General features: G+C 38.1%; 1 long non-coding RNA gene across 1 annotated transcript; it reads left to right on the plus strand.

The window, feature by feature from the left end:
- Positions 1 to 1,207: 1,207 nt before the first annotated feature.
- On the plus strand, positions 1,208 to 11,537 carry LOC138684660 (uncharacterized). Its single transcript, XR_011323888.1, has 3 exons — positions 1,208 to 1,281; positions 1,383 to 1,556; positions 1,819 to 11,537. It is a non-coding gene; the product is annotated as an uncharacterized lncRNA (long non-coding RNA).
- Positions 11,538 to 12,405: the final 868 nt, after the last annotated feature.

Below are 12,405 nucleotides of genomic sequence, written 5' to 3' on the forward strand. Positions count from 1 at the left end.
ATCCCTTTTTCTGACTCCAAAAGGTATTTCCTGCTCTTCGGTCATCTAAAATGTGAGGCAGATGATGTTACCAATAACGCTATGGAACTCTTTCTCTCACTTTTAACACTGCTGATGAGGATGATAGAATGAGGTAGAACTTACAAGGAAAGAAAGAAGTTAAGAGATTCCTTGCTTGCTTTATTTGTCTTGAGTTTCTTCTAAAACTGATATATGAAATAAGTGGGAAGTGCATGATTTCCTGCAAACTCTACGTCTTGACATTGTGAAGAGTTTCACCACGTGTAGAAATTCACCTTGTGCATCTGTCCCTCTTTTATCCTAAAAAATCTTGGTAACCATTTCATTTGATCAGAGCAGTAAGCTTGGATTCGATGGCTATTCTATGAAGTTCTTGCTTCTATTCCACAAACTGAATAAGCAAAACAGTGCTACCAGTGACCCTTTCCAGAGTAAGTGTTTAGTGTTTGTACAAACAGTGAAAGAGGCTGGAATTGCACAGTGCACCAAACACACAAACTGTATGAGAAAAACAAAAAAGTAGTCTGGTTTGTCTGTGGGCAGCGTATTGATGCTGACAGTATACTTCAGTATTGCCTAGCATGGGAGAAGTTGGTGGAATTTTTCCTCCTTCTTTCTCATCTTTCCTGTCTCTGAACGCTAGAACACCCATGTATATGCCCTATCATTATCTGAACATAGTGCTAAGAAAATACATATTAAAGACTCTTATTTTGCGACAATTTAAAAATTTCATGTCTTTCAGTTTTAATTGCCATCAGTAGGTCTAAAATATATGGGGATAAGATAATGCTGAATAACCTGAGGTTCCGTTAAGTATAGAAGAGTATATTAGTACTAGGCAGTGGGCTTGGGAGGAAGAAACTGGCAGATGGGTCAGAGGAGAAATAACAAACATGCGCTTCAATCAAGACAGAGCGTTGCATGCTGCTGAGGTGAGGTCTGTTTCTTAGAGTTCTGTGTCTACATACTTTGTTTCTAATCATCTGTACCAATTTAACCTCTGTTAGGACCCATATAGCTGCTCTATTTTCTCCATATAAAGCGGTGACTACACCTTTCATGGTGACAGGTGTTTAAAAAAAGGAAGACATTTTCCCCCCTGGATCTTCCAACCTGTTACTGCTGTCCTTTGCTTTTTTTGTGTTTATATACAGTCCTCCCATGCACCCTAAATTTTTTTCTGTTTAGTCAGCAGTACAAGAAGCTATATTCAGCCTCTTCAGAACAGGTTTTGTTTGCAAGATTAACATTGAAGAGGTGGGTTTGGAATATTTTTTGGCCTGCTTTTCTGAGGAAATGTGGCATATGGAATTGCACTGTCCATCTGCCAGGTTTTGAGTCTTCCACTTCTCTTGCAGGGACATTTATGACTGCTGGCCAAGTTCAAACAGGATCGAAGACACTGAATTCCTTAAGAACACTGAAGGTGGTAGATCAAGGATAGAGACTAGCATCGCTGCAACCCCCTGACATAGTGGCAACATGGTGAAGCCAACAGTTATCTGATCTGCTTGGCCTGGTGACTAGCACGGGTATAGTAGCTGTTGAATTAGTACACAGATCTGCAAGCCGATCGCAACACATGCCACCTCTTTCCCAGCTGGTTACTATGTGATTCAGATACATGCCACCTCAGGGAGGTGCTAATACTACAGAGGGGCTTAGAAGGTTTTTAGACGGCTGGAATTGTCACAGTGATGCACACAGATGAAGCAAAAAACTTAAAATCAGTAGGCAACCAAACGTCAGTTGTTTGCTGCTCAGTGTTTTCTGTTGGTTTAATATGCTTTTCAGAACTTCTTGGGAGGATCTGTGCTACAAATGTCCTTACTGTATCTGAGTAAGAAGGAAGAATATCTCTGCCCATCTTCCAGAAGATAGGAATCACAGCAGTTAACTGAGAGTATGTATGTCTCATCCATTTTATTTTTTGTCTTTTCCTGTCTCTTGTTGACGGTTTGTGAAAGTTGGAGCTCTCTTAAGTCCCGTGAAAAATAACAGATCATTTTCATTGTAGGGGAATGCCTGTGCATGGAAGAATGTTTAGCTGTGTTAATAATTGGCAGTAATTAGAAGAGTATTTGCTCACCGAGTGGCAAGGAACATCTGCATCCCTTTACAAGAAGTGGAGCAGCAAATTATAATTTCCAAATAAAACAGAATGGCTGCTCCCTGTTTTTTTGAAAGTAAAGATTTTAGAGCCATGATTGTCAGCCCCTGTCAGGCCCACCTTGACAATGATCTGCTCATCTATTTCCACAGTAATTTTTAATACAGGGATTTCTCTCTTCCCTTCTTAGCTAGGACTTCAAGCATTCTACCAAGTTCATGATGTAGTTCAAATGCTGTGGTTTTGTCAGATTCCTATTCCTTGTGGTTTCTCTGCTCTGGTCTTAGCTTGGCTGCCAGCTCTGACCTTATTACAGTTCCTTGCACCTGTCCAAGGGCCCTGCACTGGCTCTTGCCTTTGGCCTTTCTTTTCAACTGAAAATATGCCCTACTGCTTAGCTCCTCTGGCTCTCCAACCTTTAGCCTGACACAACATTTGCCTTCAGCTAATCCCTTCAGTAGTTCATGTAGACTCTCTCAGTTTCCCGGGAGTTGAGGTCTGATCACATCCCTAACAAACGACTTAGGCTGGAATACTCAGTATTCTGGTTATGGGTCCTGGCCTGTCCTGATTTCATGTATCTGGCCTAAGTCTGAGCTCGGTTGGTCATCACTACTGAGAAGACACAGAAATCTCATTTCCTGATCAGGGCCACAGACTTCATGGGAAAGATTCAGGTGGTGCTACAGCTGAACAGACAGGCTGTGATTATGAAAATCACACAGAATTAAAAGTAGATAGAAAAGAATCAGGTATTAGGACATGGGAATCCCACAATATTTGCATTGTTCCCTTTATAAATGGAAGAAGAGAGGAAGAGAGCTGGTTTTCATACCCGATCCATATTTTTACATTAAACTGGCAGCTGCTCTTATGTGGTGTGTTCTAATTTTCTCTTTGGAGCTTTCTTGGCAATTTGATTTATTTATGAGATTACAGCAATGTTCTTGAATCCAATGGATTGTCAAGAACAGTGTTATTCTTGGTGGCAACAGTGGTTTTGATTCTGATAATTTAGAAATTAAACATGCAAATAGTAATTGTGGAAGGACCTATTGCTATATTGGATACATGTCTTTGCAACAAGGAACCTAGTTTTCCTTTTTTTAGAATTAATAAGTCGGCATGGGGAAAAAACCCCCTTCTTTCCTGTAAATACAAACAAGAGGAAAAATCAATTATTTCTGCTGATTTTCAAATTGCTGCAGGTATCTACAAAAAGCATGCCTTCAATATCAAACAAATGCAATTAAAAAGACTCTAAAAATAAGTTACTACTCTTAAAAGTCATGGTGACATCCCAAACAGTTAGACAAACAAAGAATTGAACCTGGCTCTGATTTAATAATTTTCCAAGATTCTTTTTTTTTTTTTTTTTTTTCTTTTTATTCCCCCCAGCAGATGCTGCATTTCCTGAAAAGTTTTTGTCTGGTTTTAGTTCAGTCAGCCAACTGTTTCATTCCGATGTGTAAACAAAATAACTGCGAGAGAGACAGCCATCAAACAGGGTCCATGTATTCTAAAGCTTGGTTTCAGAGAACTTCAAATATTACTTCATGATTCCATCTTAAATGTAAAATAACTGCTGAGTTGTGATTGCTTTTAACATTATAGTTGGAATATAGAAGTAAAATGTTACATAGTATGAAGGGATTCATTATTTCATTATTAAAAGTTATCTATTCTAGTGTTGGAAAGTAGTTATGTCTGTCATTCCCTTATTTCTATCAGACAGGTCATATTTTAATATAATCACAAGAAATAGTATCTCTGGAAAACACTTCTGTATATGAGGGAGCAAATTAGAAGCAGCTGAAACCCCTATTGTGCAGCAGTGACACCTCTGCCAGTTCTGCCTCGAGTGCTATAAGAAGTGGTGTGCAAGAAAACTCACAGAGCAGAAGCAATTAAGATTGAAAAAGAGAAAGATTGAAAATTATCAGACAAAACATTGCAAGGTCAGGATGCCAAGGCACATCAAGGAATGTTAATAGAGACAAGGATGTCTGAATAGTGACTATAGGGGAATTTTGTGGTATTTGAAAATAACATGTCTAAAAACATGTTGAAGCACTACATGTTTCTTGGGAGGGTTTTATATCTTCTCAGAAATATTTAGTAAACTAAATCATCAGTAAATGACCTGCAGAAATAAAAGCTGCAGGGAAAGAAAAGTGTCTTTGTCTACACTATTTTGACAATATTAACAGCAGCACAAACACAACACTATGTAATTGTTCGTTAGGGAAGCATTTTGTAAAGTATAAAGTAGCCTTTGTGTGCGACCGTCCAAAATGGAGGGCTGGGATTTGCAAGGATACTTAAGCTGGAAATTCTCTTTCCTTTTGCTGGAGGAGAAGCTGGGGGTTTTTGTTTGTTTGTTTCCTGTAATCATTGTTTTCTATTCTACAAAAGCCAAACAAAGCCAAACAGTCCCCTCAATTCCACTTGCAAGGGTCTTAGTGTTTCTGTGTTAGTTTTGGCTCCACATCAATCTGTAAATGAGACTTTTCCCCCACCACACCCCACAGACAGTCTCTTCCATACTGCAGAATAAGAGATTAGGATACTTTTGTGTGTTGAGTGAGAGCCAAGTGAAGTTTTTCTTCTAAGGCTGACACTCCTATCAGTGCATATTGTTAGCATGAAGAGGGGCTATTCCAACAAAGAACATTGTACAAAACCAGTTCTACAGCACATTGACTACAGCTCCTTCCTGGGATTTTGGAGAACTGAGCTGGATTTTCTACTATGGTAAAGACACAGCAAGCACTGTCCTCTCATTTGACCAGAAATTTCACTCTCCAACTGAGAAAACAATGTGATGCAAGTCCAGCGAAAACTTTGAGACAGTAGTTTCCAAAACAAAAACCAAGCAAACATACCTCAAAAATCTTCCTTCAGTTAAGTCCTACTAGCTGTAATCAGGATAAAGATTCAGAAAACATTTTTTGCCTTCATTTTTTAAAGATATGCATGTGTGTTTGTAGATTCAATCATTTATTTAAATTTCTCGGGCCCAGATGACAGGTATGTCATGAGGCATGTGCTATAATACATTTCAGGATGCAGGCTTTGATAATAGCAGTCAAACCAGTCAAAGGAATGTGGTCTTCAATTTCAAGTTTGTTAAGAAGGTGTCTGCTCCATTCAGGAGTTGGAAAATCCTTTCACCTTCAAAGAATGCTTTAAAATCCCTGTGACTGCCCCAGCTATATTCCTATTGCATTTCAGAAACTGAAAAGCTTATACCTCCTGTGTACATTCACCCCAGGAATGAAAGGTCCCAAATAGATCCAGGGTACAACAAAAAGTCAAGTCAACTATGTATTGGGTAACTTTTTTTTTTTTAAATCATAATTGAGAACTAAACCCAACATATCGTTATAGGACACTATGCATATGACCACAGAGTTGGATCAAGGGACATTTAAAAAAACTCAACCAAACAAACCTTGACCACTTGTAGTACTAAAAATCATCTATTTGGAAATTTTAGCCACTTTTTTCATTAAATACTGAATTACAGCACACAAAACTTACCCTGCAAGAATATAACCATTTGACAGAGAAAGGTTTCTGAGATCTAGGGTGCCAGCTGTGGTCAAAATTTAAGGAGAAAGGCACTTGAATGACATGTACATTTACTTAGCATATGTAAGAACTAAGTTTGAGTCTATGGTACCTGCTCTGGATAGAGGGAGGAATTAAATATGGGCCTCTTACATCTTAAGTGAGTATCATAGTTCAAACAGTTGCACTTTCTTATTAAGAATTTAGATATTTAAGAATCTTTGGTAAATAGGCTAGTTGTGATGTGGTGAGAGGGAAAAAATATTTTTTTAAAGTGTTGGTTTAATCATAACGCAAAATGAAGAAGGAAGAAATTTCATAAAGCTTCAGAGAATCAACCTCCCTCCCCCAAACAATCCAGAGGTATATTCTCAGGATTATTTATCAAGTTCTTCTTATCATATTCAACTTCTAGCAGCTCTTGTATTTCATGAGCATTGCTGGATTAGGTTATCGATTTAATTTTGCTTTGCATTGTTTAAAGCTACAAAATTCTAGCATAGCACCAATGGGTCAGTGATATTGTTAGATAAAAGAGGTTATTACTATCTTAAATAATACAATGTCTCTTATTAAGAGGCTTAAGAAATGAGTAAGAACAAAAAGAACATTTGTTTTATTACAGCTTCCTTTAGAAATGCAAAAATGAAAGCAGCATGATGCAAGCATGAACGATTAGTACAAGAGATCATTTCTGTTCTGTTCTGTTTAACTAAATGCATAAAGACAATTGGCAAACAAATCAAGCAAAGCATTTATAATCTGTATGAAAATCTGTGATCACAGACTGCACTGGAGTTAGCTAAAAAGAAGAGGAATCCAATTTAATGTGTGGATTATAATTGGGAAAAAAAAGAAAAATATACATCAGGAGCATGCTGTTAGTGCTTACAACACGCTGAGCAACCAGACTGTAATATAGAATTCAAACATGAGTCATAGGAGTTAAAACCAAGGCTATATGATTTTTAATTCTAACATCAAAATCCTAGTTTCATCATACATTTTATAGTCAAACCTGGATTTTAATTTTGCAGAACTCTAATATGGCTCCAGCGTTAAATCTTTCTCAAACTCACTGATTTTACAAGAAATTCAGATTTACACTGAAAGTTTATTGAAAATCTGGAGTTTTTTAAGTGGGAATCTCCCACCGAGACTCTTGTATTTTGAATCATGCTTGTGAAGTACAGTGATCAGATGTGCTAAGCATTGTTTATCTGATGGTAAGATTTAAGGATCTGTGTTAGGATAGTATTTCTTGTAAGGTGAGGAAAATGTAGTTTTAGCTCATTTGAGTTCATGAAGAGGTGCTTCTGTTTAGTCCATTTAATAAAATAAATGGAGAAATAGCAATGAAATCCCAGGACTTTCTAGAGAAAGGCTCTCAGTGTACAACCTCCGAATGATACTTTACGTATTCCCTACTAATGTATGGCAAAAGCTTATAGACATGCAAATTGGTTCTTGTGAGGTGCTCTTGTCAAGAGCCAACAGTGTAATACTCACTATAAGTAGCATGGCTAGCTGTAAATAAAGGAGATGCAGAGCAATACCGTAACATCAGAGAGTACTGTGAGTTCTTTACCTCATGCCATTATATTGAAGGCCATTACTCATGTCAGCTATTCAAAACATAACAGCACAACTCTCTTAGCTTTTACCGTGCCTGAGTGAAGCATGACAATTTCAGACAGTGCAACAGAAGTGAGAAACTTGAACAAATCGGACTGATAGTTCACAAGATTTCAGCATGCATTGCCCTTTGTGCCACATTCACTAATGCATCCACAGTGCAGCACAATAATCGCATTAGATTATGTATCAGTCCAAATCTAGTGCCTTGAAAGTTTATTTTCACAGGCAAGCATTGGAAAGGGGCTAATGACCCTCCTGAGCTTCATCTAGAAAGGTTATCAGAGGGCACAGATCAGTATTATGGGACTATTACAGTAGAAGTCACTTCCTGATGTTATAAACTGGGTTGGAAAAAAAATCCCAGACTAACCTAAAAATCATAGAATCATGGAATCACAGAATGGCTTGGGTTGGAAGGGACCTTTAAAGGTCATCCACTCCACCCCCCCCTGCAGTGGGCAGAGACATCTTTCACTAGATCAGGTTGATGAAAGCCTCATCCTACCTGGCCTTGAACACTTCCAGGGATGGGGCATCCACAACTTCTCTGGGCAACCTGTTCCAGTGCCTCACCACCCTCATGACTAGAGGCAGCTCCCTCAGCCTGCCCTCGCGTGCCACATGTCCCAGCCCCTCACCATCTTGAAGGCCCTGCGCTGGGCCCACACCCCGCGCATCAGTGTCCTTCCTGGGCTGGGGAGACCAGGATGGCTCAGGGGGGTCCAGATGCAGTTGGCAAAATACCCAATAAGAGAGGAGGAAAGCATTTCTACTGCTTTTTTTTTTTTTTTCTTGTTTTATTGTGTTGTGGGTTTTTTAATGGTTTATTGCCCAGTCTTGAAAAGAACACCTAATGAAGCAGCCCTGCATAGACAGTATCTCATATAAGTGGTTGTCTTCACACCCTGGCACATTTTCCTCAGGCTGTGACCCAGCTATGTCTGTGGAGGAGAAGGAGGAAAATAAGCGTGTCTTCTGTCTTAATGAACAGCTACAAGAGGCATGAAGAAACATCTGTCTGTACCCCTGGTCTATTACCTGAAAAGAACTTAAGTGGAGGAGTCAGATTTGTTTCAGATTCTCCAGATCCCTGGAGCTGAGAGCAGCCTTCCTCCCAACTCCACCTGTGAGAATCTCCTAAAACTGCACTGCTGCCTCCAGCATCCCAAAGGAGAGGCTGCATCAGCCATATATTTACAGTTGTCTACTGCAAACTACTTTTCTCTTGCAAACGCCACCCCTGTTTGTGGAGAAAAAGCTAGCACTTATGAATTAAAACTCAGATGAATATTGTTTTCTCTTCTATGTTCTTCCCCCTTGGCTAAAAAGAAATCTAAATGTGGCAAAAGCCCCAAGTGCTGTCACACTGCTGGTGTGCTCCCTCTCATTCTGTCAAAGTTGTCTGCATAAATAGGAAGTTGGCAGCCCAATAAATTTTTAAATTTAATTTTGGGTTGTGTTTCTATGTTGTGGCTGAATACCAACGTTTAGTCTAAGGAAAGCAGAGTCATAATTTTGATTTCACATAAAGGGTAGCATATTGGGAATATTCTTCATAACTAGACTTTGATTTATGCCACCGGCAACGTGATCTCTTCCAGCACTGAGTTATTAGCAAATAGTTAGTGGTTAAAAATGTCCTGAAACCAGACAGCTAAATCCATTCATTAACTGTCTTTATGTATCTGTGAGACAGCACTGTCAAGTGAATAATAGTTTAGTTCTTAGAATGTTTCAGGCAATGCTGTCTTCTTAATGAATATGCATCTCCACTTTCTTTTTAATGGTAGATTTTATTAACTTCTTACATCCACTTTTCCCCCTTGATGGCTTCTAAATTTGAAAGAAGGAAAGATAAAATTTTTCTGTTTGCTAGAAGTTTTGAAGCATGACCATTGTTTTATTTGTAATGTCTTATAATAAGTGCTGGACTTAATGCTGTCTTTGCTCATTAACTTCATGACTCGACTCTTGTCCTGAAAATACTTGTCTTGCCAAGAAAATCTCTCTCTTAATAAGGTGGCAGAAGCAACAGAACTACTAAATGAATAAAAGGAAATTTTCCAAGCAGGCCTGCTCACTTTCTGAAGGGACAACAAGGCTAGAAGGAAAAGGTAGGTCTTATTCCCACCTTAAATGGAAAAGAGTGAAGGAAATGTCATGCAAATGGTAAAACACTGTCAGCAATGGAGGGAGCTGTGTCCTCGGGGGGGAGAGGTATGCACACACTGTATGAGAAGATAGCTTTTATAGACATGAAGTAGTTACGTAATATGATGAAATGCAGAGAGGCAGGGCTCTAGGGCACAATCATTCTCTGCTGGCAAAATGCTCGTTCATGCAAAAAACATTTCCAAACAACAAATTAACCCAACAGGAATAGAAATCGCAGCTGTAAAGACAAAAATGCCATACTCAGCGTTAAGGTTATTCTGACTGATAACTCTGTGTGTGAGGAGCATTCCTCTTTAGCTCCACATTCCCCATCCATTCAACAAAGTAAGCAACACAACCTTAAACCAGGTGCAGGAAAACACTGGGGAGATTTCTCCCTCTAAAATTTTATGCGTCCTTTTGTATTTTTAACCTGATTTCCTAAAGGAGTAATATTTATTGTGGTAGTGCTGGCAGGTTGTCCATTCATCCATCCATCCACTTGTTTCATGAACTTTCCCTCTCTTTCAAAAAATTTGGGACCTTTTTGCTAGTTTTTATCAAATTTGATGGAAGGGTAGAAGTCTTACAACTCTGTAAATCTGTGGGCCAAGAAGAAGAGACCCACCCTTCCACTGGAGAAAAGACAGGCAGAACTCACTGGTTATACTCGTGCTTGGTATAACCCATCTTAGTTGTGACATTTTGTGATTTGTATACATCAAATTAAATATATTTTCATAACCTCCATGCATGCTATTGAGGTGGACTAGACTGCTGAATGGCTAGGATGTTGGGTATGATTGTGAGGAGAGAAAAATTAAATTTCTTCTGTAGAGGGGTAATCTTACTGAAGTGACTAGTGTCGTATGCTCCTTTTTGAAGCATTTGCATTAGTTGTGTTTCCAAGGCCATAAGGAAATCTGCTGCAGGTATATGAACCAACAGGCAGAAATATATGAGGTGGAATGGAGAGGGCAATGTCAAATTGTAGTTTTTTGAACATATTTCCAATCACAGATAAGTACTAGTCCCTCAGCAGTACCTTCTAGACATCAAAGCGAGGCCCTTCAGAAACTGTTTCTCTTTATTTACTGTCCTTGCTTTCATATGTCTAACACAGTGTCTCTTCTTAGCTGTAGGTGACTACCTTGAATTTGCTTAGTTTTCTCACACAGCTTTATTTATCACGCTTTTTAATTCCATGTGTACTTTGAGGGACGCTTCATAAGTTTCATTTATTTTTTATATGTTCTTCTCTTACTTCCCATCTCATCTGTCCAATGAACAACACCATCTCCTGGCAGCTATTCTTTTATTAATACTTAACTGATTAAATAATATATATTTTTTTAATCATTTGTGGGTAATGCACAGCTATAAAACTTGAAAGTTACCTATTTGACATTTTACTTACAAAAATTTTAGCATAAGATGATGTTGGCCATCTAATTAGAATGAGAGGAGAAGCTGAATACTTGATATGTATAAAAGGTAATTTCTCTTTGCCAGATATCAGCATCTAATGGGCTAATTTCCATTTTTTATTTCTGCATCAGTGTATCCTATCTTTATCAAATCACAACACTGTTGTAGAGGTAAAAATCCTAATCAATCAGGCTTGAAGTGTTTTCTAAATGTGAGTCTATAATTAAAGAGTTTAAGTCTCATAGAAAGCAACATATGACTATCCTGGCAGTCCCTAGGAAAAAAGGAAGTACTAGATACGAAATCAGGAGAGCCACTGTATAAGTCAATAAAAAAACTGAGAATGCATTAAAAAAGAAAAGAGCAAACCATTATAGTTGGAGTATAGAATAATGAAACAAGCTCATCTCACTTCTAAAGATAAACGAAGGTTAGGGACCTAATCTGTAATAAAATCCATAGGTCTGTCTAACCACCTGATAAAATGCTGTTACATACTATGACTTGAAATGCTTTGTTTTCATTACTACTTTATCACTTTAGTTATATTATAACTTGTTCTCAAACTGAATTTGATTTCTGTACCCCAATAACATGCAAAATAAGGAAATCTCCCAATTAAATGAATAAAAAATGCCTTTGTTGAGTGACCATGTTATAGCTTTTCTTCAAATTACTCACTTTTAAATGCTTTAGTAGCTTTTAGTAACAGGTTCTGGATCATAAGGGTACTTAATCACTGAAATAACATGTGTGATGATGATAGGTATGATCTTTAAAAGTTCTTCTGAAAATGAATGCAGAAAGTCGGATGATTTACAGTAGACAGCAGAAGGCTCACTGTCTTGAGGTTGCAAGAGAGGGCAAGAAACATTGTAGGTTAGCGAAAGGTGAAACTGCCTTCTGTGTCTATCCAATTTATTGAAAATAAGAGATGGCTTGAAGCCAACAGGTCTTAAATTTCTAATACACTCATACATCTGAACTGCTTAGAGGGGCAGCATGTTACAGAGTAATTCTTTTAGCTGAAGTTGTTCTCACATCTAGTAATACAGACTATATAGTGCTTACAGTATGGAGATGCTCCTTAACAGTCTTTACGTTGCTAATGAGATGTAACCTAGTTTTTCTTAGGAAAATTTTTCAGTTTTACTTTGCCATTACTGAAATTTGTAGTACCAAGCTGTGGACATTTTTAAAGTTATTTTCTCCAGTCAGATTGGGCTGATTCTCATTAACACACATATTACTTCAGCGCAAACAGATTTTCTAGTCCTGGATAACCTCTGTACCTCCAAGAGATCCAGACCAAAATGGCTGAAAATGCATGATGAAACATTCCCCCTTCATTTGAGAAGCAGCCAAAAGTTTTCATTTTTTTTAGCATAACAAACCAATATTAAGGTACAAGTGATGAAATAAATTCTGGGCTATAGTGACCAAACAAATAAACTTCCAAAGCACTGTGTTTGCTTTCT

The sequence above is a fragment of the Haliaeetus albicilla genome, chromosome 3, assembly GCF_947461875.1.
Source record: "Haliaeetus albicilla chromosome 3, bHalAlb1.1, whole genome shotgun sequence".
Lineage (NCBI taxonomy): Eukaryota > Metazoa > Chordata > Aves > Accipitriformes > Accipitridae > Haliaeetus > Haliaeetus albicilla.